Source organism: Protopterus annectens, chromosome 7.part1, assembly GCF_019279795.1.
Source record: "Protopterus annectens isolate FY-2018-M chromosome 7.part1, PAN1.0, whole genome shotgun sequence".
NCBI classification, from domain to species: Eukaryota; Metazoa; Chordata; order Ceratodontiformes; family Protopteridae; genus Protopterus; species Protopterus annectens.
The window spans coordinates 47,875,143-47,902,446 of NC_056740.1; the positions used below are offsets into that span (position 1 = coordinate 47,875,143).

Consider the following 27,304-nt stretch of genomic DNA (forward strand, 5'->3'; position numbering starts at 1 on the left):
TTTACTAAATGTATTTGGGCTATAGTTTAATAAAAAGTTTACCTAGCTTTTTATTAAAAAATGACTCAAATAAATGACAGAGGAGATAGGTACAAATGCATCAAGGCAGATACTCCAGTAGATTCCGTGACACAACTACAAAGTTGACAAATACACTTAAAGATAAAAAAAACAGATAACAGCTAATGATGTAATAACCATATTTCTTCAAAGTTAAAAACTTCAAATTTCAGGACAAGTGGATTTTGGACACTGTCTTTTGTGTGTAAGAGATATATGGCATACCATGTCTGTTGCATTGTCTTATCATGAGTATAATGAGTGAAAAAACATGTGTGAAGCTCATGGCTGAGACTGAAGAATGTGCAGAGTATGGAGTATGCATAATATGACTGTACAATGTACATTCCTACAATGTTCAGAGTGCAGAGTTCAATGCAGATCAGCAGCTCATAGGATGGTAGCCTGTGCACCATGACATATTTCCATGCTCTTTTATTTTATTTTCTAATCACTGGGAAGCACTTTTGAAACTCTAGGTTTGAGAAGAAGTTTATAATATAAGCATTGGTTTGAGCATTTTGGAAATGTGACCATAGGGAAGTTTGAAACAGAGAAGCACATGGTGGTTGTGGTGCACTTCTAAGCACGGTTAAGTGCAGGTGTTACAACACTGAGGTGCCAGTTCATTTTGTAGTTCATGTAATACACAGCCTGGGATGTCATCTGGTCCTCGGGCTGCATCCTACATGAACTCCAAGAAGAGCTAAACCCAAACATAAAACTACTGTTCAGTCTCAGCCTTACTACAGGATATGTGCCCAAAGAGTGGTGTACAGCAACAGTGGTCCCTCTCCATAAAGGTGATGCCTCAAAGGATCCTGGAAACTATCGCCCCATAAGCCTGACTAGCTTGGTCTGCAAAGCTATGGAAAGGATCATCATGGACCTCATAAATAAAGATATTGGGGACCTACAGACACTGGATCCTACCCAGTTCGGCTTTGTTAAGGGCAGATCCTGCCTCTCAAACCTGGTTGATTTCTTTGAAACAGTCACCAAGGCCATTGACGAGGGGAAGGTGGTCCACACAGCCTACCTGGACCTCGCAAAAGCCTTCGATACAATACCCCACTCGGGCATTATAGATAAGTTCACCAGCTTAAATATAAACCCCTATGTCACTAGATGGATTGCAAACTGGCTCAAGGACAGAACCCACATGGTTAGAATTGCTGGAGCCATATCAGACTCCAAACCAGTTACAAGTGGTGTCCCATAAGGCTCAGTCCTGAGACCTCTCTTGTTCGGTATATATTTCTCGGAGGTACAGGCCAACACGGAAGGACTGTGGCTGTCCAAGTTCGCAGATGACTGAAAACTGGGTGCCATAATCGACTCTCCAGCCAACACAAGCATCCTCCAAAAGGGCCTCATAGAAACAGACAACTGGTGCTAGAGCCATGGCCTCAAGCTAAATGCCAAAAAGTGTATAGTCATCCCCTTTGGCAAAAACAAAGTGCCCACAAATTACCACATAGGTGGTAATCCATTAAGTACAGAAGAAGTTATTAGGGACCTGGGGACCCAAGTTGATAGCAATCTCTCATTTGACAACTTTGACAAACATTTGACAAACTTAATTGAGTACAATGCCCCTTTTGGGATGTACCTTACCAGACACCTGCAGCAACTGGAAAGACCCCAAAATTACCTCACCAAGAGGATCAAAGGGCTCAAACAGATGCCATATGCTGCCCCGTTAAAGAAACTCCAGCTCTATTCAGTGGCATACCCCCTGTTCAGAGGCGATCTGTGCCTGACATATAAAGCCATGTCCAACCTGGAATTAATGGACATGCTGCACCTCAGAAAATCCAAATCCCATCAAGCTACGTGCTTGAGAGACTTGAACCTCAGCACTGAAATAAATAGGACATGCTGGAGGGACAGATCCATAACCCAGAGGCTCCCTTCACTCTGGAATAAAATCCCAGTCCAGGTTAGGCAGAGTCCCTCATTGACTCTCTTCAAGAGGAATCTTGATGAGTGGATGGGAGATCATAGGTTTACCCCGGGTATCACTTCTGTGTCACTGTTAGACAGAGGCACAGTATACTAACCTCAAAAAAGAGCATAGCAAAATAAATTTAAAATGGGTGGCGATAGCCAAACACATTCTGGCTAGGCTTATAAATGCCCTAGGGCAGATAGCCTAGTATGAACCTATGAACCTATGAACCTATGGATGCTGTATTCTTAGCTTTGGAGAGTGTGTTTTTCACCTGTGTGGCTGTTATTACCAGAATTTGGCAATCTTCCGGTATTGAGATGGGCCATTTAGGGAATGAGAGGGGGGTGAAGTTGGCACTGAATTGATCTGCCAGGACATTGGCAATATCCTTGGGATCAGTATATTTAATGCCATTCTGTTGTAGCTCAGAGCAGATCTGAGCATTGCCATTTAGATTCTTGACATAGTTATAGAATGTCTTGTGGTTGTCTTTAGAATCTTTGGCGATTTTATTTTTGAACTAGCTTTGGAGGTTTTTAAGAGGGATCTCAGCTTCTTACTGAGGCTGATAAGGGAGCTTTTTGCATCCTGGGATTTTCCTCTTTTCTACAACAGTTTCTTCCTTTTGTTACAAAGTTTGCTTTTGGTAGGGGACCACCAGATTGGCTTCCTTTTTTTGGAGGAAAGTATCTTGGTTCTATTTGGGATGGCACGATTCATGCATGAGTGGATGTGGTCATACAGTGCCTTAGTGTAGGATTCAGCATTCAAACTTTAAGTTCCCATCTGCATGGGTGTCATGAAGTTTGTCACTTCTGACTTGAGTAGCATGAAGTTGGCTTTGGAGAAGTTTTTTTATGGAGGTTTCCTGTGATGTGGGTGTCAAGGGTGATTAGCTTATGGTCAGACTTGACCAAAGAGGGGGTGACCATAGGTGTGGAGCATCTATTTCCCATGTTGGTAATGACCAGGTCTAGGATATTGGAGCCCCTGGTGGGACTATGGATTAGTTGATCCAGGGCGTTGGAATTTATGAATTCCAAGAACCGTTGGGCAAAGGTGTTGGTACACAAGTAGTTTTCCCAGTTAATGGCAGGGTAGTTGAAATCACCCAGTATTAGGGTGTTTGGTTGTATCTTAACATTTCCAGTATGTTTAGAAAGGTGTAGTGAGAATCTTGGGGCATGGTGTGGGATCTGTAGCAAGCTACAATTTAGATTGAAGTTTTACCTAGTGTTAGTTGCACCTGGAGAATTTCAGGTGCATTGTGTTGGGCAATTAGCCTGGTGGTGTGAATATCCTTGGTGAATATGGACACTTCTCCACCTTTAGTGTTTCGGTCCTGGTTTGGTGGCTTTAATGTGTGGTAAGAGTTGTAGCCTGGTATTGTAGGGGTGCTTGAACCAGGTCTCAGTTACTGCACAGATATTGATGTTCTCCATTTTTAGGAGTGCCTCAAGAGAGTGCATTTTTAGGTTTAGACTTCTAGCATTGAGTAGCATTACCTTCAGAATTTGCATGCTTGTACCTGTTACAGTGGTGGTTTTATCCTTTGAACTTTGCCTAATAAAGGCACTATAGGGGTGGCAAGAGCCTTAGCCAGTAACCTGAATCCTAGGGGCGACAGGTGCAGACCATCTCTGGCAAAGCATCGTGGTCTGTCGATCATGTCATCCCAGGCAGACAGATACTGGATGCCCTATGAACGACACCAGAAGCTTAGACAATTGTTGAAGTCAATAATTTTGTCCTTATACTGTGGTATCATTCTGGGTGAAGACAGGATGCTACTCAGGGCTAGGATCATACCTGTATGAGCCACAAGATCCAAGAAGAGCTCTTCCATGCCACTTTTCATGTAGTCCAGGGAGGTACGTCTCAAGTCATTCACTCCAACATGGACAATGACAGAGTCGTATTTCTACTTGTTGTGGAGTGACTTGAGTGCATGCGTTATGTGGCGGATCCTGGCACCCGACAGGCAGCTGACTGTAATTTTCTCCTTGTTCAGCCTGGTGAGTGGGACATCAGTGTGCCTGACTATGTTGGGCTATATGCTTTTGAAAATTGCTTTGTGATTAAATTCACTTTGTATTGGTAATGGAAAATGCTGTACCCTTCTTGTGTCCTGGCTGGGGGACATAATGTCCACTGTCTGATAGCTGTAGCTGGGCTGTAGAACTATACTGGGGCAGCTTTGGGTGTCTTTGAAGCTGTTTTTAAATAGCAGTCTATTCAGGTGCTACTAATCATGTGCATGCCTTCTGCTTGAGCAGAGCTAGAACATGTCCACTCTGACAAAGGTGAGATCCTTGCCAGTCAAACAGTAGGCTGTGAATCTCATTTGGGCTTTTTCTGTGCAATCACCAGAGTATTAACCCCTATATGTCCAGCAGACCATGCCTATGAACCTTCCTCTTACATAGAGAAGAGGAGCTGATTTATAGAGATCTGATAAAAGCAGATGTCTAGCTGTAAACCATATGCAAAACTTGAACAAAGTATATACTGTCCTGAGGAGATACATGATTTAGACTGCCTAACTGAAAATATAGTTAATGTTAGCAACATTTCAAGAAGACAAGCAGCTGTATTTAGTATTTTGTTGATGCTGCAAATGGACCTTGTAATTTACAGAAATCAGAAGCAGTGATCACAGAGTTAGCATTTCAATAGAGGGACTGCAAGCAGTGAAGATTTCTGCAAGTTAATGTATTCTAGTACAGGACAAAATAGCTGTACAGGAATCAAATAAGTAATCAGTGTACTTGATGCTACTAGGTTACATGCTTTAAGTAGGAGTTCCAATGCTGCAGGAATAAGGATCTCATATTAGATACATATTAGATACATATTAGATACATATTAAGTTAGACAAGATAAACTGTCTTTGTAGGCTGTCCTGACATCTCATCTCAAGGTCTGCAGACTCTAGCTTGCAGGTCACTCTGAGGTAATTTAAATCAGTACAAACTATGGTAGCAGAACCTGTGGTAACCATATAAATGTTTATGTACTTCAAGTTTATACTTCAAGAGAAACCACTAAAACAGAAGTTTGAAAAATCTTTCCAGTTTAGCACTACTGCAAATTTCCCTAGCACACTTTGCACCCATGCTGTATAACTGAAGCCTAATTCTACGTGGAAAACATTCATTTTTACTAAATTGGAAAATCGCTACTGAAATTTCTGAGTTTTTAAGTGCTCGAAGACGTCATTGCCAAGACATCAATAGGAATATCCTTTTGTGGAAACCAAGCAAAGAAAGGAAGATGCTGTTTGCATAGACAAAATGGTTCTGCTAGAATTATTATAACTTTACTTTATGTATGTTGCACGGAAGCCGGCATAAGGAACCTGGGGATGTTCTTCATGTTTTAAGTTTTGAAGCAGTGCAGAAGCAGTTTAATTACACTCATCTAAGCTAGTGACCAGATGGAAGAGCACAAATAAATAAATTAAGCAATGCGCATGTGCAAGGGCTAAAAATCTGAGCAAGTTTCAGGTAAGTAGAGCTATGCAGGTGAGTGATGTTCCTTAGGCAATTTGATATTAGCTGCTTTGTGATGGCCTTGTAAATGTGCCGAATGAGCTAGACAAGAGTAAACTTCAGAAGGGGTGGACCACAAACAGGGTGGGAGCTACTCATTCCGTAGCACAAAGTTGATTAAAGGCTTCCTTACCAATGTAGCCAACCGCAGACATGAGCCTTTCATGCCAATCTTGACTGGAGCGATCAAAGCATGCCTACAACACTGAAACTAGTTTAGTATGTTTGTACAGTATCGAATGACACCAACTGAGAAGCAGCCATCATGAGAACTAGTGCCTTCAGGCACACCACCACTGCTGCAGCAGATGACCATTAGGAGACAGAAATTCCACTCTCTTTCTGGTGGGAAAAATGCCTATCAAGCATCGTTAAGTTAGCAGATGGAAGGTGCTTTGATTTGGTAATGTACAACAATTCTCAGGGAATAGACACTGGGAAACTGTTACAAACTTTCATCTGTCAGTACTAGCAGCCAATTGCCAGAACTGAGGAAAACTGAATTCTCTGCTCCTTAACATCTCACAGCTGTGGTCATGCATTTAACAAAGACCATGGGTGCTAAATCACATGATATGACCTATTATCTCAGCAGGAGAACCTTCTGTAACACTCATCTTATAGGTCCAAAATTATTGAGACAGAAGAGTAAAATGACATAAGATAAGACTTAGCACACAGAACCCTTCTACAGACATGTTTGACCCACTTAAGTTTAAGCTGGGCCTATGCCCATCCTCTCCTGTCTTTAGAACTATAAATACATGACTGGACCCATTACCTCATTGACCCCAAAGGTAAAAAAACCTGGAGACCTAAAGTTAAAAGCTTTACTACAATCACTTTCAGTGCAGTCAGGTGTGCTGCCACTACCTTGAAAGAATTGTTTCAGCAATCCCACTTTTGTTCCTGTCTACAGGTTCCACATGCACCAAGACTTCTGTTGCTTCTTTACACTTATTACAAGATCACCTCTGTGAAGGGTGCAAGTCAACAAGTGTAGCAGTAAGTCTCTTAACCTACAAAGTTTTAAAATATTATGTCAGGAGGGAAGGGTCAGCATCCATGCCTTGTTCTAAATTCAGCAACAGATTAAAAGCCATTGTATGCAGCTACACTAGACCTGGGTACCCAGCCAACATCATCAGATACTTTCTAGATCAAAGAGCTCATAGCTGTCACCATGGTTACATGAGCAATATTAGTTATTATCTTCTCAGTAGCAAACTATCCAAGTATTGTACAATGTCATTTCTTCAAGTACAGCCTCAGTGTAAAAGTAATCAAATTTTATAATGATGTAAAGGCAAAATGCCTGCTTTCCCATTCAGTGCAGAATCCTACACACCTTGATTTTAGTTTGCTGGAGTGTGGCGTTAATCTCATCAGGTTGTTTTCTTTTAAGATAAAACAGTCTGGCTTTGGTTGTCACCCAGACACCCAATCAATGGGACAGAATATTTGATATGTCATCCTTGGGACTGATTTTAAATTGCTTTACTACGACAGACCAAGCATTTAATAGTGCAGTGGTCAACACAGACTTTGGTGTGTAAATCTAGTCTAGGAGATAAAATCATGCAATTAATGCAAGGAGGTTATGCAAACATCATCTGTTAACCTAAGGAATTTAACTAGAGATGACTTATTACTGTTACAGAGCCAAAGTGGAACACAATCTTTTTTTACAGGATGATTAATTAGAAATTGCTTTCTTAACTTAAGCTAATAATTGGATATGAGACAATTGTTTTGCTTTTGATCCAGCAATGTAAGATGAGTGAGAAAATGTCAGAATTTGGGGCTGGGATTCTAGCCATTGCATAGAGCAATGGATCCAGTAAAAGATTCTGCTGTTTAGAGTGCATAATTGACAGCTAAGGGCAGAAATAGTAGAACCGTTCACAGGTTGTATTTCCAATGGATTACTGTACTGGATAGAGCTATACCTCCAGAATTTTGCAGAATGTCCAGATGTTTTAATTATATTTTTAGTATAGTCTTCATAAAACTGATGTTTTTTTGGCAAATCTTTGAGAAATGCAGTCACTAAATGATGACAGATATGTGACTTTCAGAATTTATACCTTTTAGAAAATGCATACCAATTATTATTAGCTTACTAATCTCGCAACTCTCTACATTTAGAAGAATAAAATTTAAAATTTGTCCCTGATTTTGGGACTTTGTCCCCATTTCTAGCACTAAGAGGCTGAATGGTATGGTAGGAAGTAAAACATTCAAGTAGAGCATACGTCACCAGAGATTAGGATTTATTTTTTTAAACAAACAGGGTAAAAAAATATTATGGTAATTGTATGAATTTTTAATATGGGAAATCTGCATATGAAAGCAATATGAACATCTGGAGAATTCTGAAATACATGCAAGGATTGTTGCTGAGCAGGACCATCAGGGGAAAGAGGGATAATGTTTAGGAACCCCCTTCCCAATTTTTTTTCAACAGCACAGCATTATTTCCAGCATTCATATAGTGGAAGTGTGGTTGATAAAAAGTGTTCAGGTGTGTTTTCTAGATTGTAATAGGCAAACCATTTTCCTTTAAAGAGCTTTATTAAGGAAACAGAATACCAGCTTATTGAACATTCACCACCATAACAGGTACAAGCAAGCAAAATCCGAGGGTAATGCTACTCAATGCTAGAAGTCTAAACTTCAAAATGCACTCACTCGAGGCACTCCTTAAAATGGAGAACATTGACATCTGTGCAGTGACAGAGACCTGGTTCAAAGCTCCAGAGAGCACCCCTGCGTTACCAGGCTATAATTCATACCACACCTTTCAGCCACTTAACCCGGAACGAAGCATTAAAGGTGGAAGCGTGTCCATATTCATTAAGGATATCCACACCTCCAGGCTAGTTGCACAGCATAATGCATCTGAGATTTTCCAAGTGCAACTAACTCTGGGCAAGACTACAATCCAAATTGTAGCTTGCTACAGACCACCCACCATGCCCCAGGATTCCCACTCCTCATTTCTTGATACCTGAAAAGTATTAGGGTACAACCCAATACCCTAATACTGGGCGATTTCAACTACCCCACCATTAACTGGGAAAACTACTCATGAACCAACTCTTTTGCTCAACGTTTTCTGGAATTCATAAATTCCAATGCCTTGGCTCAACTTATTCACACCCCCACCAGGGGCAGCAATATCCTAGACCTGGTCATTACCAACATGGGCAACTGGTGTTCCACACCAGAGGTCAATTCCTCACTGGTCAGATCCGCCCAATAGCTAATCACCCTAGACATCCACATCCTGCCCCCACCCCCAATTAGGGAAACCACCATAAAAAAAACTTCTCCAAAGCCAACTTCAGACTTCTTAAGACAGAAGTGGCAAACTTCATGACACCCATGCAGATGGACAATAGAGGTACGGCTGCTGAATCCTACACAAATGCACGTTATAAGCACTTACACAAGTGCATGGATCATGCTATCCCTAATGGAACCAAGATGCTATCCTCCAAAAAAAGAAAGCCAATCTGGTGGTCCTCTGCCATAAACAAACTCTACAATAGAAGAAAGAAACTGTTGCAAAAAAGAGTAAAATCCCATGACTGGAGGAACTCCCTGGTCAATCTCAGTAAGAAGCTGAGATCCCTCATAAAATCCTCCAAAGCTAGTTATGAAAACAAAATTGCCACTGACTCTAAAGACAACCACAAAGCATTCTATAGCTATATCAAGAATCTCAATGGCAGCACTTATCTCTGCTCTAAGCTACAGCACAATGGCACTAAATATGCAGAACCAACTGTTATTGCCAACATCCTGGCAGATAGGTTCAGTGCTAACATAACCCCCCTCTCACCCCCTAGAGGGTCCATCTCTATACTGGAAGAATGCAAAGCTCATGTAATCATGGCTCCACAGGTAAAAAACAAACTCTCCAAAGCCAAGAACACAGCATCCATGGGACCTGACAATATCCCAGGCTGCGTTCTACATGAACTACAGAATGAACTGGCACCCTACCTAAGTATCATGTTCAATCATAGCCTCACCTCAGGCTTTGTGCCCACTGAATGGCTCACCATGACGGTTATCCCTCTCCACAAAGGGGGAGCCACGACGGACCTTGGGAACTACCTCCCCATTAGCCTGATGAGCCTGGTCTGCAAGGCCATGGAACGTATCATCATAGAACTCATAAACAAAGACATTGATAATCTCCAATCTCTAGACCCTACCCAGTTTGGGCTTGTAAAAAGCAGATCATGTCTCCTAAACCTGATTGACTTCTTTGAAGCAGTCACCACAGCCATAGATGAGGGTAAGGTGGTTCACGCAGCTTATCTATATCTCGCCAAGGCTTTCGACACCATCCCCCACTCTGGAATTATAGATAAGCTCACTAAACTAGGTATAAATCCCTGTGTCACAAGATGGGTTGCCAACTGGCTCATGGACAGAACCCATACTGTGAACGTAGCAGACTCCAAATCCGACTTCAGACCAGTGACAAGTGGAGTACCACAGGGTTCAGTCCTGGGTCCTCTCCTGTTTGGTAACTACTTCTCTGAAGTACAGGCTAACACAGAAGGTCTTTGGCTAACAAAGTTTGCAGATGACTGCAAACTAGGAGCCATAATCAAAACTCCTAACGATGTGGACATACTACAAAAGGGCCTCACTGAGACAGATGCCTGGTGTCAAAGCCATGGCCTGAAGCTCAATGCCAAAAAGTGTATTGTCATCCCCTTTGGTAAAAACTCTGTACCCATGAACTACCACATAAGTGGTAGTCTACTTAATGCCAAAAGTGTGATAAGAGACCTTGGGACACAGGTGGACAGTAATCTCTCCTTTGATAATCACATTGCCACAGTGGTCAGGAAATCCTTCTACATGGCTCACCTCATCACAAAAGGTTTCTCATCCAGAAAAAAAGAGGTCATTGTTCCCCTCTAATCATCACTCATTAGACCGATTATACAGTACAACACCCCTTTTGGTATGTACCTCACAAGACATCTACAACAACTGGAAAGGCCACAGAAATACCTCACAAAGAGGATTACTGGCCTCAAATAGATGCCCTACGCAGACCGTCTCAAAAAACTCCAGCTTTACTCAGTCGCATGTCGCCTACTCAGAGGCGATCTCTGCCTAACATACAAAGCTATATCAAACCCAGAGCTGTTGGATATGCTCCACTTAAAGAAATCCCAAGCCCTCCAAGCTACACGCTCTAGGGACCTAAACCTTGTCACCACAATAAACAGAACATGCTGGAGGGATAAATTCCTGTCCCAGAGACTTCCCATACTCTGGAACAGACTACCTATCTATGTCAAACAGAGCTCCTCATTAGCACTCTTCAAGAAAAATCTTGATGATTGGATGGAAAATAGGAAATTCACCCCAGGGATCACTTCTGTGGCTCTGCTCGACAGGGGCACAGGAAAATAATTTTCTTGGGTGGCGAAAGCCAGGGTACCTTTTTGGCTAGGCTTATATAGGCCCTAGGGCTAACAGCCTAGTACCTACCTATGAACCTATGAACATATCCTCATGTCTCTCAAGTAAAACACATTTATTCACAAGTACCAAACATTTCCATATCCCTTAGATCAAATACAGAGGATGAGATTTATAAATGAGCTATTTGCTCTAATATTCCATAGTTTGCTTTATCTAGCAGATGTTAATCGTACTTTGACTTAGAAATGGGGTGCATTCCTGTCATGACATCAGAAACCCAAAAGATTTGGAGAAATTAAAAAAGACAGATAACATATTATGTATTGTCTCTGAATCCCCTCATCCATCACATAATCACTAAGTAGCATTCCACAATGTACTAGATACTTATGAAATCCAGCCACAGTTTGCAGAAGCAGCATACACTTTCAAGTTCGTAAAAAACAGTATGCTTGCACAACAAGCACTCATATCTCATATGCTATGTGATTATGAATTCCAACCACAATTTGCCAAAGTAGCACACATTCCCATGTCCCCCCAAAACCACAATGCTTGCACAAGAAACACACATTCCCATGTCACTCTACCCAGACATAGTGTTTTTACAAGCAGAATCAAGCCCATGTTCCTCAGCCAAAACACAGTAGTTACCACATACTGATACATACAGATATAACAGTAATGCACTTCATACTGCTCAACTGTCCAGAATTTTGCAGAATGTCTAGACTTTTGCCTTATATTTTTGGTCTGCTACTCTGCTCCTCACAACATTTGTGGTTTTCTGGCAAATCATTAAAGATTTAAGTCACTAAATAAGGACAGGCAATTGAGTTTCACAGTTCATATTCTTCTGAGAATGTGCACTAATGCAAAACCTGTTATTCTAACCACTGTCTAAGTTTGTAAGAGCAATGTTTAAAGATGTTCTTCATTTGGGGCCTTTGTTGCCCCCCTCCCCACATTAATTTTGTCTTTGTCCAGAATTCTTGTATTAAGAGGTTGAAAAGTATGATGTACAATGATGCACAAAAAAATGGGCAAACATTTATGTTCTGAGGCGTATATATCGAGAGGGGTGTGTGTGTGTGTGTGTGTGTGTGTGTGTGTGTGCAGGCATTTGCATTTGTAATAACAAACATTCAAAAATCGATGTCAGTTACACTACATACATACTAATTAAATGAGCTTCTATATTCCCTGAGTCTTCACAAACTCCTGAAACACTTTCTTGTTTTCAGCAACTACACCGTTTTCCCTTCACATGTCAGCTATATTTCAGCTGCCCTACAGATTTGCTTCATACAGCCATCCCTACTTCTACTATTCTACCATAAGGATGTGTGAATGTGCTGATGGAAGAAGATCAAAAATATTTTAAGTCCATTCAAATGCTGCAGCTGGTTCCCCTGCAACTGTTCCACCCATAGACTCAGTCCCCTCACCCCCTTTTCTGTTTTAAATTGCTCTGAATCCCTGTAACAATATATATTATACCATTCTGGGAATTTCGTTATTACTAGGAGCAGCAAGTCCAATAAAACTGAACTTGCACTTGCACTTGTAATTAAATATGCTACTAGTGCATGTAACCCCGTGTGAGCTGCTGTGGGAGACAATTCTAGGTACATCGGGGTGTTGAATAGAGTACTCCTGGCAACATTAAAGACTAAAGCAATACTAATCTCATGAACTCTAATCATACCCCAACACAGGAATGGGGTTCTTTCCCAACACAACAATACAAACCCAAAACATTTGGAGAAATAAAAAAGGGAATTATGCGATCTCATCTAGATAATCATGTTTGGGAATACTAATACAGGATTTTAATATTGCACAATTCCCAGAGTAACTTCATAATAAAACAAGATAACTCTGAGAAAACTGTTTCATTGCCCAAAATATCTGTATTAACAGGTTGTGCACCTAGGTACCAAAACTAGACTTCCCAGTATTAAGACCCTAAAGAGAATGAGATCAAGCTTAGCACCAAACTGGAGATGCACCTTTTTGTTGATGTTTTATGGTTATTCATGTTTAATGGTACATTCTGTTGTGGTAAACGGGAATGTGCCTGATGTGGATCCGTCAGTGTGAGCCCTTTCTATTCCATAAGAGAAACCTTCTTGCAGGTTTATGACTTTTGATAACCATGTTGTTAAAAAGTTAATCATGTTCATCTTAATTTGTTTTTCTGGAAAAACGTGTATCTGCAAGTTATTTCTTCTTCTTCTCTGTCTCTCTCTTTCTTTCTCTCCCTTGCTCACTCATTCTATTATCAGGATCCTCCACTTCATTTATAATCCAGGCATGCTATTTAATACAGATTCAGTCTATAGGGCATCCTCTTTTGATCTCACATCAATGACAAATAATGATGTTTTGCTAATTCTTATATGGATTCCTCATTTCTATACTGCTTCCTTAGACATTTATATTTGTTGAAGTTTCATTATATAGATTTTATTTTCAAGGGCACTCTTTCTATTGTAGTCATTACTTCTTACATGTGTTTTCTCATAGACATTTCTTTTTGAGAAATTTAGAAGAGTTCATCTTAATTCTGATCCAAGTATAATAGTTAAAGGAATGTTTATATTATCTAGTAAGTCATGGTCTTCAAATTGTGAAGAATATTCACTTAAATAAAGAAATTATAAAACTGGACTAATTTTTATTTGATATTTCTGCTCTTTCCTCTCTATTCTTATAGCTGCAGAAGATCTATAGAGATCTACTCACACACTCATCAACTTGCATGGAATCATACTTTCTTTTATTTTCTATGCTTATTTTAGATTATTTGGGGATTTTCTTATATACACTTATTATGGCAATGCAATATTCACCTCTGTGTCCTCATATGAAGCTGTCTGAACTCCATATGAGTTCCTTTACCTCCTTGAAATAAGAAGGTTCTTTCAAATAATTTGTTTTTATCCTCAAGTAATCTATTTCATTTAACACATACATAGTAAGCATGTATAAAACAACTAAAATAAAACTAATTTAACAAGTATATAACAAGCATGTACAAAACAACAAAAACATCTGAGACTTGCTGGTTTAAAGCCCGTGTCCTAATCAAGGATGCCAAATTCAGTTTGCTTTCTCTAGTACATCCTTCACATCCTCCTTTATTTATAGTTTATTGCCCCATGTGTAACAATATATCTATTGTTTATTAATTAATGACCTAATTATTGATACTGAGAGTCTCCAGTGATCACTATCTGCAGGTGATCTACTACTTTCTAGGGTAGACACAGACCTTAATACAAAAATTCTCACAAACTGATCTCAATAGGGTTTGTGATGAACACAAAATCTATAAAAATTGACTTTAACAAGATCTGGGAATGTTTTGACATCAAAACAAAATCCACTTAATGTATTTTGGAAGTACTCAGCTCCTTACTAAATACTCATATGAAAAGCTCCCTGACCCATCGATTTACAAAACTGTATATCTACAAAATTTCACCTGTGTAGGGGGTTAGCTTGGACATTTCTTGCTCCTTTAATTGCTATACAGATATTATCATACATGAGGTTCTGGCCCAGCTTAAAACAAGCTATAAACCAACTTGCGTTTTCGTATCTGAAGCAGGTGATACCAAAAGGGTATTAATCCTCAGATTAGAATATTTTCATACCAAGGTTGTACTAAATTAATTTCATAACATGACTCATAGCATGGCATATGCCTCATCTTAAAAGAAGCAATAAACAACTTCTCACACCTGAAGAAGTGTTAAAATGATATTAATCAACAAGTTAGAATATCCTTGTCCCAGTGTGGTGTTAAATTAATCTCATAACACAGTTCTAGTAAATCTTCTCCAATATACCATATGCCAGTTTATCTCTTTATTCCTCTCTCCTCTCTCTCTCTGCAACATGCTTTACTCTCAGAAAAATAAAGCTAACATGCTATTTATCTCACAAATGGTTCCTTGCTCCTATTTTCACTTGTTTTTTTACTTTCTTCATCTCTATTACTGCTCACCTCTTGCCAACAGGTTTGGAATAAGTACTGCAGAATACTCATTAAGATTTCAAAATCAAGGTACCGTTATTTTTATTTAGCCCTATTTTGCCCTTGTTGCCTGTGAATGTGCCTTCTGAAAAACACCCCACCTGTCTAAAGTTCACTCCCTTCCCACCTCAGAATCATCAATAATACATTCTTCTTCACAAATGATTTTACAGAATACCTAACTGCCTTAGAGGATTAGCAAATATAATTACTTTACCTATCTTATATGCAAAACAGTAAGGTTCAAAGTTACATGCAACTGCATTCTTGCCATTCATGCACTGGTGACTGTTTGTGGTACATTAGCAGTATTTTGTTCTCTGAAATGAATATGTTAAATGTTAACAATTACATTTCTTAAAATGAGTATGACTCAGTTTTGTCCCTATCTGTTATCTGCTTTTAATTTATTTTTGTAATAATAGAATGCTATGGCTTACTGTTTCTTCATCACCTGTGTTCCACAAAATTTGGAGGGATATTTTTCTTTTCTCTGTCTGACAACTATGAGCCCACCACAATGACCAGTATCCCCATATTCGCTACAATTTATGAAGTAGGAGCAGAGCTGCTGGGTGGCTGATATCCCAGTAGCAATCAGGGTAGTTCTCCTCATTATCCTACAATTCCCTTGTCCATATGCCCATTGACATCCAAGGCAGGATATGCAATGGAGCATTGCAACAGAGGTCAACTACTTGATAGAATGATGTAACCCTCAAAGACCCTTCTACTCTTGTAAGAAGCAAAATAGCATTCTGAAAACTCTGGTGTCTGTTGCAGATTCTTGAAGAGAGGCAGAGCTAACGCCTTCCACCTGAAAATAGTGGGGATGCACTGTGTCATCACTGTGGTCTCTCCTACAAGTCTGTATTAGCTAGTCAAAGTGTCAAAAGAGTGAACCCTCTTTCACTAACTACTAATATTCGAAAACACAGAAAGTCAAACATATGGAACAGCGATTTTTTTTCCCAGGGGAAAAAAAAAATCACTGCTCCAAACAAAAAACAAAGAAAAAAAAAATCCACAAACAAAACAAAGTGGGAGGCTCCCCTACGTAAATATCCCAACTCCGAGATCACACCACAGTGGAGGAAACGGCAAAGTCCTGACAATGGCCCAGCAATTTTTTTCCCTGGGAAAAAAAAATCGCTGTTCTGGACAGTTGACTTTGTGTGTTTTCGCATATTAGCAGTGGATGAGCTAATATAGACCCTCTCCCACAGTCAGCTCCTCCAGTTCTTAGGCCATGAATTAATCTAGGAACACTCAAGTTGTAGTCCGAGTGCCATGACAAACTTGACAGATGTCAAAGCTCTATAAACAAGATGATTTTTAGACTATGGAATCTAACCTACTCTAGAAATCTAAAAGACCTACCCCTCTACTCAGTCTTGTATAGACCCTTGAGGGACAGTCTATGTTTAGTTTGTGAGCACTGAAAACCCCTACCCTTTTTGACCTCCTCTACCTTCACAAAATCAATGTTTTTCTAATGCTTATTCCAAAGATATCAGTCTCCACTGGAAGGTTAACAGTACTTGCTGTCATGGCAGATTATTTCCCAGCACTTTCTCTGTCTTTGAAATAAACTTCCTGTACATGTCAATCTGCTTTCAAAACTAGACCTGATAATTGAATGGGAGACCAGAAATTCATTTTTGGTGTATGTGGATATAATCTTCTTACCAGTAGCAATTAACATTGTCTCAATACCAAGGGGGATCAATGGTAAGCTTCCTGATGGCAAACGGAGTATGAACTTGTGAGTATATAACCTATGAATTTATGCATAGAGCTGGTTAATCTTTCTTCTGCAATGTTTATATAAAATACATTATATCTTAATTTCCTGTATGTTTTCACACCTTAGTATGTAGGTCATGACTGAAAGGGATGTATTGGTTCAGCCTACATACTTTGAAACTGAACGAGTAGAAATAGCATCTCATATTTTGCATTCCAGCTGAATCAGAATGATTGACATACTTTCAGCTCTGGTCCCTAGTGACTATCTTCTGACTCCCTATTAAACTTTATAAGCTCAGTTATCTGCTCTTCTCCACATTTTAGAATGTCTGTCCTTCTGTTCCTTGTTCAACATCTCTGTGGAAATACGTCTATTGATTTTTTTTTTACATTAGTATTTCAGCAAGTAGATATCATTTTGAATAAATTGCATTTAACCATTAGTTTCCAAGCTCTAATCACTGAAACACTCTGCACATCATAAAACCACCTGACTTCTGCAGAATTTTTTTGATTCCTAAATGTTCAAATGTTTTATTTCCTACCCTGTCTCCTTACCTCTCCATACGCTTCAACTGCATCATGAATCTCACTCTAACCTCTACTGCAGTTTACAAATGTAAAGTGTCATTAAACCCATCTGATCTCCCATATACTAACTTTTCATTTTGTATGTTAAATGTCAAGGTATTTTATTTATATACATTATATTTTTATCTCTCTCAGTACTCAGACTTATGTGTAGCTCCATCCAGATGAGTGTATACCCTAAGAATACCATATTTCCCTGTTATAGTTTCACACATTTCAGAAGTTTACAGGCTGATAGGTCTATATTAGACATGTACTCTAGATAACCATTAAAAAGCCTATCCAGTGTAAGCCCAACATACTTAATACACATCACCTGTCCCAATCAAGAAATTCATACTACACATCCAAAGGGTGAATTTATGAACACCTATCCAATTGTTGAGATTGGTCTGAAAGATAGCTAATAGGTTCCTTTTTTGACATGCAGGGAAAGTCTATTACATATTTACAGGATATGATGTGTTTGAAGTCTATCATTCAAACAGTTTCTACTTATGTGGAATGAAGGTTAAGGTCTTTTTTTTTTGTGAGTGTTTGTAATGTCACTGGTCTTCCAGAGGTGAGGAAAATTAAGTAGGACAGGGTCCTCCATGCTGCAAAAGGTTATGCACAGATTACTTTGAAGGAGCTTGTATGAAATGGAATGTAGTGAGAGGACTGTTGGTCTATCAGAGTAGCTTATAGAGTTTAGTTCAATATTTCTCTTGGTTAGAAATCTTTGGGAATTGCTAGTTGCGCAACATGTTTGGAGATAACATGCCAATGGGGATTTGTATTCCATAATAGGTCTGATGGCTTCACAGAGATGACGTATACCTTTTTTATTCCTGGTGGAAGTACCTTTAGGAACGATTTCATGACTATGACTGAAATATGATGGTCAAATGACAATCCATTGCCAAGGAAGATGTTCAGTCCACTGATAACAGTGTTGGCTTTACGGGAGATCTCCTTACTATGAGAAAAACTACAGAAATCTTTCTTCCCAAATGAAGCCACACTACTTTTTATGACATTACTGTTAAGTCTGCAGTCAGTACACCAGGAGTTAGCCTAATCAAGCCATTCTTGCAGAATGTGATAATCTGCCAAGCAATATATGATAGTACATAGTTTTCAGTCATCATCAAATGTACACATTCATACCCTTTCGATTTCCACCTTGTCATTATAAAAAAATGATGCTGAAGTGGAGGGGGCCTAGACCACAGCCTTGAGAGACACCACTAAGATTATTTTTTTAATGTGAAACAGTTTCTGTCCCCTGTTCTGTCTGAATCCTGTTGTTATCCAGCAAACGGCACACAAAGGGTTTAATGGTGAGATGGGTAAGCATGTCAATAATATCTGTGTGGGGAACTTGAACTGCAAGCTTTAACTGGGACCAGAGAGGCAGAGTGTGGACATAGTAGCTCATTTCCATGGCTTCCATCACCCTATAAAATGAGTCACTTAATCTGACTAAACATGACATGCTGTTCACAAAGTAAAATTGATTTGAAGTAAGGGACTGAAGGTTCCCTGACTGTTTCTTTAGTTGTAAGCATGTGTTAGTGACTCATTTGCTAGCAAACTTTCTTTTAGTGCTGGAAGATCAGAAGACCGTGTTGCGGGTTCAGTTCCCAAACCTGGAGCTTGAATTTATTTTCAGTACTGACACTGCAGTTCAAAATAAAGGGGTGCCACACTATTAAGTCTACCATACTTTGTATGAGATGTTAAACTTAGGCTTTATCTGCTTAGGCTGGTGGCAGTTTAGGTGAATACAAAAGATCCCACAGCACATATTTAAAAAAATTAAAGGAAGTTCATAGATGCCCTGGTCAAATTTTCCTTAGTTAGTATGCATGCTACCTCGGGTCTCCTCTGAAGAGTCTGCTGGCCTGGTGGGACTACCCTGGTAATCAAAACAAAATAATTAAATAAAAAGAAGATCAACTATGGTATAGTTTATGACATCAGAGATGAAACTGGTGAAACTATTAAAATGTATGGGTTTGTAGCTACTTGGATCTGAGGTGTGGCTGTCCTTAATGTAATGCTGCCACAATAACAGTTCTTCAAACATTTGGTACATAATCAGATGCAAGGCTAAGGTCAAAGAGTTCAAAATGGGGTCAGCAAGCTATATTTGGAGACATGCAGGTGCATTGACTCAGCTCATGGAAGCAATATTCCTATTATTCGGTAGTGAATATAAAACTTGATCATAAGGGATTTTGAGGAGGCATAATCTGTTGGGCATTATGAAGACTGAGGGATGAGTAGGCAGAATGAATCTGGAGCTGAATTTGTCAACTAGGGTGCTGGGTATGGCCTCAGGATCAGAACTTGTCCTGTCAGACACTAGCTTGAAGCAGCACTTGGTATTGTGTCTGACTTTCCCAATATAATTAAAGAAGAGTTTGTGGTTGTCTTTGATGGAGTTGAACGTTTTGATTTTGAATGTAGCTGTACACTTTTTAATGGGAGGTGTTTGCTAACCTGTTTTATACCCCATTTTTGTTGAGGACTAGAAGATTTCTTATACATGACAAATAGTCTTTCACCTTGTTACACAATTTGATTATAAAACAGGTTTACCATAAGGGTTAATTCCTGAATTTCCCATTATATTTGTGGCATACAGGAACAGCTGCCTCTATGTAATTGTTTAGATGAGAATACGAATTGTATGTATAGTACAGCTTGATATGCACAGGGATAAACCCCATTTGCCCCATGTTCAATTAGGGGAATGGACATTGGAAGTGACATATGGGGGGATTGGGATGAGTGGCCTATGATGGCTCATCCATACTGGGGGAGGGATACAACCTAGGCTCACTGCAATAAAGTAGTATTACTTATACACCATGTCATACAAGTACTGTTCCAATTATTTAAGAGGTTTCACATACATGTAAGCTCACATGGACCTCCTGAAGGCGGTGATTGTGGAACTTCTAAGGCACCACACAGTGACAATCGTTAGGGTACACTTCCTGGCAGTGACATGGCACTGGACCAGTGCCCTATATTTTCTCACTGGTCCCTGATATGGGTCAGGGTTCAATCTGAGGGAGGCTAAGGCAGGGTCAGTAACGCTAGTGAACAAGAAGAAGAGGTCATACTAGGTGATGGTCAGGTAAGTGAGCGAAAATAAAAGAAAAGAATCAGATATATGCTCATTAGTTTGGGCTGGGATTCCAGGAAAAGTTAGTCACTTTTAAAATTATTTAGGTCATCAGAAAAAAATAAAGAGGTTTGATTTGAAGTAGTCCCTAAATGTAGTAGGGCTGCATAGTAGAGCAGTATTACAAATATAGGAAAAGATAACGCCCTGGTGATCGGTGACTGGATTGTACCAGGGAGGAAAAGACACTTAGAAGGCAAAAAAGGGCAATATTAGTAATAACAAGACCAAGAAGGCATGTCTCTGATGGAAAGGTAGAAAATTTTATTATACAACTCCCCCCTATTAATATTCAAAAACATGCACGCTGATTGGTCAGCGTGCACGTTGTAAATCAGAGTTATAGTAATGGAAAAAGGTCCAGTCGCCCGGACTTTTTCCATTACTATAACTCTTTTTTCTCACTGTTTCGCTATGTTAAACTCCTTTAACATAGCGAGACAGTTTGTAAAAAGCAATAAAGATCTTGCTTTCTCCGTCAAAACTGTCTCGCTATGTTAAATGGGTTTAATATACCGAGACAGCTTTAAAAAATGCAAAGGAGATTCTCCGTTGCTTTTTTTAAAGCTGTCTTGCTATGTTAAACCCATTTAACATAGCGAAACAGTTTGTAAAAAGCAATGGAGATCTTGCTTTCTCCATTGCTTTTGCCCACAGTACTGATGTACTGCGTAGGCGTACGTATGCGTAGTACATCAGAACTGCCGCAGAATACCAGACAGCTGCAGAAGGGCAGCAAGGAGGCATTATACAATGCCATTATTTAAGAAAAGTAATTATTTTTTTTCTTAAATAATGATGATAGCAATAACCCACTTCTGGGTGTGGGTAATGCTGGATTTACCCACGGTTGGCTTTGTTTGGCCACTTGGGCTTCGCCCTCATGACCAAACCACGCGAACCGTGGGTAAATCCAGCATTACCCACACCCAGGCATGGGTTATTGCTATATTAACTTCCTTTTCATTCACCCATATATTTGTTACACCAGGTAATAGCTACTTACTTATAAGTAATTGTTTATAATTCATGTAAAATGTTGGGCCTACAAAATGCATTACAGTACTTTTGCCTGTTCTGAACTGCTCATACCTAGTAACACTGCATTTAAAATTTGTTATAAAGAGTAGTAATTTGTTTACAAAGTCTGATCTTTGAGCTTGAAAAGGACCACCACTGCTGACCACATGTCCTTCGTGGTTCACTGTTGCAGTCATCACTGTAGGGTTCTTCCTGCCAGCAGCTGCCCCCGATCGGTCAGAATCCCAAAGTCTGGATCGGGCGCCAGCTGAGGTCGCATTTATCCTGACGTCAATGCGCCGGAAGGTATAAAGACCTCAGCTGACGCCATTTCCCCAGTCTTTCTTGCCGCGCGGTGCCCTTTGCAGTTCACTGATGCCGGTCGGCCTGTTCCTGCTTGTTTTTGGATCTAATCCCAGGATTTTCATTTTTTTACAGATAAGTACCCCATTGGGAAGGTCTTTTTCTTGCTCCAGTCAGATGTCAGAAAAAGTTTATAATTGTATTTCTTGTGGGAAGCAAATACCTCATAGGGATTTTCACTTTTACTGTATTCCCTGTCTGGGTCCTGACCATGACGTTGCTAATTGTGTGCTTTGTGCTAGATTTAATCAGCGTACTATTAGGCATAGATATAACTTTGCCTTTTACTATTTTGGAAAAAGGTTTAATTATAACATGTCTTCAGATTCTTTTCCGGCTTCTGGGGTGTGTAAGGGGCGCAGGGATGCAGACAGGCCTCCAAGGTCCACAGCAAAGGATGTTACTCAGTTATTGCCAGTTGCTGGTTCATCGGTCGTCAGTGAGGCGCCTTTGCAGCCCCTGTCATCCACCTCTTTTGAACCAATTGCCTGTACCAACTCTGGTGTGGAACTGATGGGGTCTTCAGAATTGCCAGGGACTGGACCTTCGGATACTGCTCACTCAGTTGGGTCTGGAGCCGGTAGGCAGGTACCGGCTTCTGAGGGAGTTCTCAGGCCTTCACAGCTTCCCATAAATCTGGATTCGGGTTTACATGCTAAGTCAAAGTCTAAGGCTCCAGCTAAAGTGAAGTTGCTAACACAGGCACCTTTTGATCAGGGTCCTAGGCCTCAGAGGCAGATGCTTAGGATGGCTGAAGATCTCTTAACTATGATTAGGGGTTCTCATCCCCCTCCTGACAGGAAGCCTAGATTACAGTCCGATTATGATTCTTCAAACCAAATTTCTTCCGCCTCTCCTCCTGAGGATTATTCTTTTGGTGAAACTTTGCATGATATGAGGGTGCATTTTCACTGGGAAGGGCAGGAATTCTTTGATTCCAAGAAAATGCTTAGGGATTTTCTTCTTCTCCCACAGCATAAGCTTCTAGCTATTTCCCCTGTATTGGACATTGCTGATGATGTTTTTTCGGAAGCTTCTCTCTCTCCTGATTGTTTTCCCCCTATTCCGGCCAAACCGGATAGGTATTATAGTGTTCCGGATTCTCATAAATTTCTTTTTAAAAATCTTTCGCTTGATCCAGGAAACTATTTCTCAGGGTCCTAAGGGTGTTAAAGCGGCCTCTGCTAAAAATCCTATTCCCTTTGACCGAGAGTCCAGGGCTTTGGAGAGATGGGGTAAAAAGGTTTATACTTCTGCTACATTGTCTATTAGTGCTTTGAACTGTCAATTTCATATGCTGAAGTATCAGCAATACCTTTTGTCTGTATTTCAACAAAAGATGTCAGCTGTGTCTATTGGTGCGGATAATCAGGAGTTACAGGATTTATTGCATGCTATTGAACAAGTGGGTAAACATACCCTGCATTGTGGTTTTGATTCTTTGGAAGCTTCTTGTAGGGCTGCAACAACTGGCGCTGTTATTAGAAGACATGCTTGGTTAACGGATCAAAGCTTGCCAGATCAGATTAAAGCCAAACTTTTGGATGCCCCTTGGCAGCACGATGTTCTGTTTGGGTCCAAAGCTGAAGAGATATTGAAGAAAATGGAAGACAAAGACAAATCTATGCAGACGGTTAAGGATTTTCTACAGGTGCAACCACCTAGATTTAGCAGACACTGGCCAACTAAACCTTGATCCTTTCCGGGCTCGGACAGGTCTCAGAGAGGAAGATTCAGGTGTTCCAGAGGTAGGGGACAGTCCCATTCTAGGAATAGGCATTGGAGTGCCCCCTCTCCCAAGGGAGGTGAAGATAAGTCTCAACCCTACCAAAAACAGTCTTTATGACTCTCCCTTTTTGGTTCCAGGGGCTCCTCTCCTGGAAGCTCCTTTGGGGGGAAGGATTTCTCTTTTTTATCAAAATTGGAACCACATAACCCGGGACAAATTGGTTCTGGATGTAGTCTCACGAGGTTACAGATTTCATTTCCACACTTTGCCAAAACCGAACGGTTGGCCAGACCTGCCAAATCATCAGTGGGCAGAGGTACAATGGCAGGTTTAGTCCCTCCTGGCTATGAGGGCCATAGAATTGGTGCCAAATTTAGAAATAGGGCAAGGGCAAGGTTGTTATTCCAGACTTTTCCTGGTTCCCAGGAAGGAAAATTTGTGGAGACCAATCCTGGACCTCTCTGTACTAAACACCTTCCTAGATATACCAAAATTCAAGATGCTCACTCTGCAGCAGCTGCTGCCTATGTTGGGCAAGAACGCTTGGATGGTGACTTTGGACTTAAAAGAAGCTTACCTGCATATTCCTATAAGGCAAGAGTGCAGAAGGTATCTGCATTTCAAAGCGGGCTTGAAACATTACCAGTTCTCTGTGCTGCCCTTTGGCTTATCTACTGCGCCCAGGGTCTTTACGAAGTGCCTGGCACCAGTAATGGCATTTTGCAGATAGAAGAGGATTCAAATTTACCCTTATCTGGACGACTGTCTTCTTCAAGCGGATGACAAAGACACTCTACTTCGGCATCTAGCCTTTGTGCAGCGTCTTCTTCAGTGCCTCAGCTTCACAGTGAATCTAAAGAAATCAAACCTGGTACCCACACAACAGATTACTTTTCTGGGTGTTCTTCTGAGTACTTCAACCCAGATGGCTTCCTTGACACCAGAAAGAAAAGTGCAACTGGCTTCTTTTTTCCGACACCTGGCTTCAATGAAACAGCTGACTGCAAGAAAAATTCTGCAGGCTTTGGGTTACATGGCCTCCTGCATTCTGCTAATACCATATGCAAGGCTACATATGAGGAAACTGCAGTGGTACCTCAAGAGTGTCTGGTCTCAGCATTACCACAGTTTGGAAACAGTGGTCACGATTTTGCCTTGTCTCCAGCGAGAGTTTCTTTGGTGGGCCGACGCCTGTCTACAGAACAAGCACGGGAGATGTCTTCAGGGTGTTTGGACGAAGGAGCAAACGCACCTGCACATAAATTTGAAGGAGATGCTAGCTGTACAGAATGCCCTGATAGCCTTCAGGGACCTTCTTCTACCAGGACAATTGTTGATACGGACAGACAACACTACAGTGATGTGGTACATCAACAAGCAGGGGGGCTCTCACTCTTACCCCCTGTGCAGATTAGCCATGAATCTCTGGTACACTGCTCTGACCTGCAGTGTCGACTTACAGGCGCAATTCCTGCCAGGGAAAGACAACACTCTGGCAGACGCATTGAGCAGACACATTTCAGATCCACACAAATGAATGTTGGATGTTCGGATATTCAGGATTATTATAAAGGCTTGGGAATGTCCGGACATAGATCTCTTTGCATCCCCTCAGAATCATCAACTTCTAACATTCTGCACAAGGACCTACCACAAACTAGCATGGAAAGTGGATACCCTCTCATTCAGTTGGAAACACCTCTCAGTATATGCTTTTCCTCCCTTTCCTCTTCTACCTCAGGTACTTCTGAAGATAAAACAGGACAGACCGCACATGATTCTACTGGCTCCCAATTAGCCTCGGCAATTCTGGATTCCACTCTGATGAACTTGGTTCAGGAGCCTCCCTGGATTCTGACTCAAATCCCTCATCTACTGTTTCAACGGCACGGCCGGATACTGCACAGTCATGTCAAGACTCTGCATCTAGCTGCCTGGCGGATCCAGGGTCTTTAAACACCTCTGCCCTTTCCAAACAGGTATTGGATGTCATCCTTGAAGCTAGACGGCCCAGCACTAGAAAATCTTATGCGGGAAAATGGAAAAGATTTTGCTCCTGGAGTCAAGTCCAGGGTGGTGATTCTTCTGTTCTGAACATTCCTCTGATTTTACAGTATCTGACAGAGTTATTACATACTGGCCTATCTTTTTCGTCTGTTAAGCTTCATGCTTCTGCTATTTCTGCACATTACGATACGGATCCTCCAATTTTTTCTCATCCATTACTTAAACAATTTCTTAGAGGGGCTAAGAATATTCGGCCCCCTATAAGGGCTCCTGTTCCCACTTGGGATCTTAACTATGTTTTGGAGAAATTAACTTTGTCTCCTTTTGAACTTGCAGCTTCCACGGATTTAAAATTTTTGTCTTGGAAAACTGCTTTTCTTTTAGCTATTACCTCTGCTAGAAGAATTTCGGAATTGCAAGCACTCATAGCTGTGGAACCCTTCCTTATTTTTCATCAGGACAGGGTATCTCTATGGACTAATCCCACATTTATGCCCAAGGTGGTTTCGGCAGTGGCCTTGAATCAGTCTATTAATTTGCCTACCTTTTATCCTAATCCTCAAAGAGAGGAAGAAAGTCTTTTGCACTCTCTAGACGTGCACAGACAGCTTTGTCTATACCTGGGCAGGACCAAGATATTCCGGAAATCTGATCAGTTGTTTGTCGCTTATGCTCCTACTGTTCAAGGGAAAGCAATCACTAAGCAAACTATTTCCAAGTGGATTGCCCATTGCATCAAGTTCTGTTACTCTTATTATGGCAATCCAGTTCCTGTTAATGTTAGGACTCATTCAACCCGGGCTACTGCTACTTCAGCAGCTTTTCTTTGTGGGGTTCCTACCAAGGATATTTTCGAAGCTGCTACTTGGAGTTCTGTACATACTTTTTCTAAGCATTACAACCTCCCTCTCTATTCTAAATCCAGGGCAGGTTTTGCTTCTGCGGTTTTGCAAGGTTTTGTGACCGCTCCCTCTGTTTCTCCTCCAGCCACCCTTTCTTAGCTTTGAGACTCAACCCTACAGTGATGACTGCAACAGTGAACCACAAAGGACATAGTACAGTTGTGTACTCTTACCATAAATGTAGATGTTCGAACGTGTTCACTGTTGCAGTCCGGGTTACCCTCCCTCCTATCCCCTCTTTTGGTTTTTCCTTGAATATTGTCTGTTATGAGGTATTTTGACTGCTGAGGTTTTGGGCATGGTTTCGTTTTTAGCCTTTTCTTTCTGGGCACCTGACATCTGGGGCAAGATAAACTGGGGAAATGGCGTCAGCTGAGGTCTTTATACCTTCCGGCGCATTGACGTCAGGATAAATGCGACCTCAGTTGGCGCCCGATCCAGACTTTGGGATTCTGGCCGATCGGGGGCTGCTGCTGGCAGGAAGAACCCTACAGTGATGACTGCAACAGTGAACACACTCGAACATCTACATTTATAGTAAGAGTACACAACTGTACTTTCACTTACCCATTTATCACAACATACATTAAAATAATATAAAAAAATGCTGTAAACCAAGGGAAGGTGTCTGCTACTTTCTTAGAAGTTGTATTTGTGGAATAACTAAGTAAAAGACATGAAACTGCGTGTAACTT

The 27,304-nt window shown here is 40.7% G+C and overlaps 1 protein-coding gene across 1 annotated transcript in view; it reads right to left on the bottom strand.

The window, feature by feature from the left end:
- CHCHD6 (coiled-coil-helix-coiled-coil-helix domain containing 6) overlaps positions 1-27,304 on the bottom strand; it is a 3,644,424-nt gene that overhangs the window by 1,349,916 nt on the left and 2,267,204 nt on the right. The window lies entirely within an intron of this gene.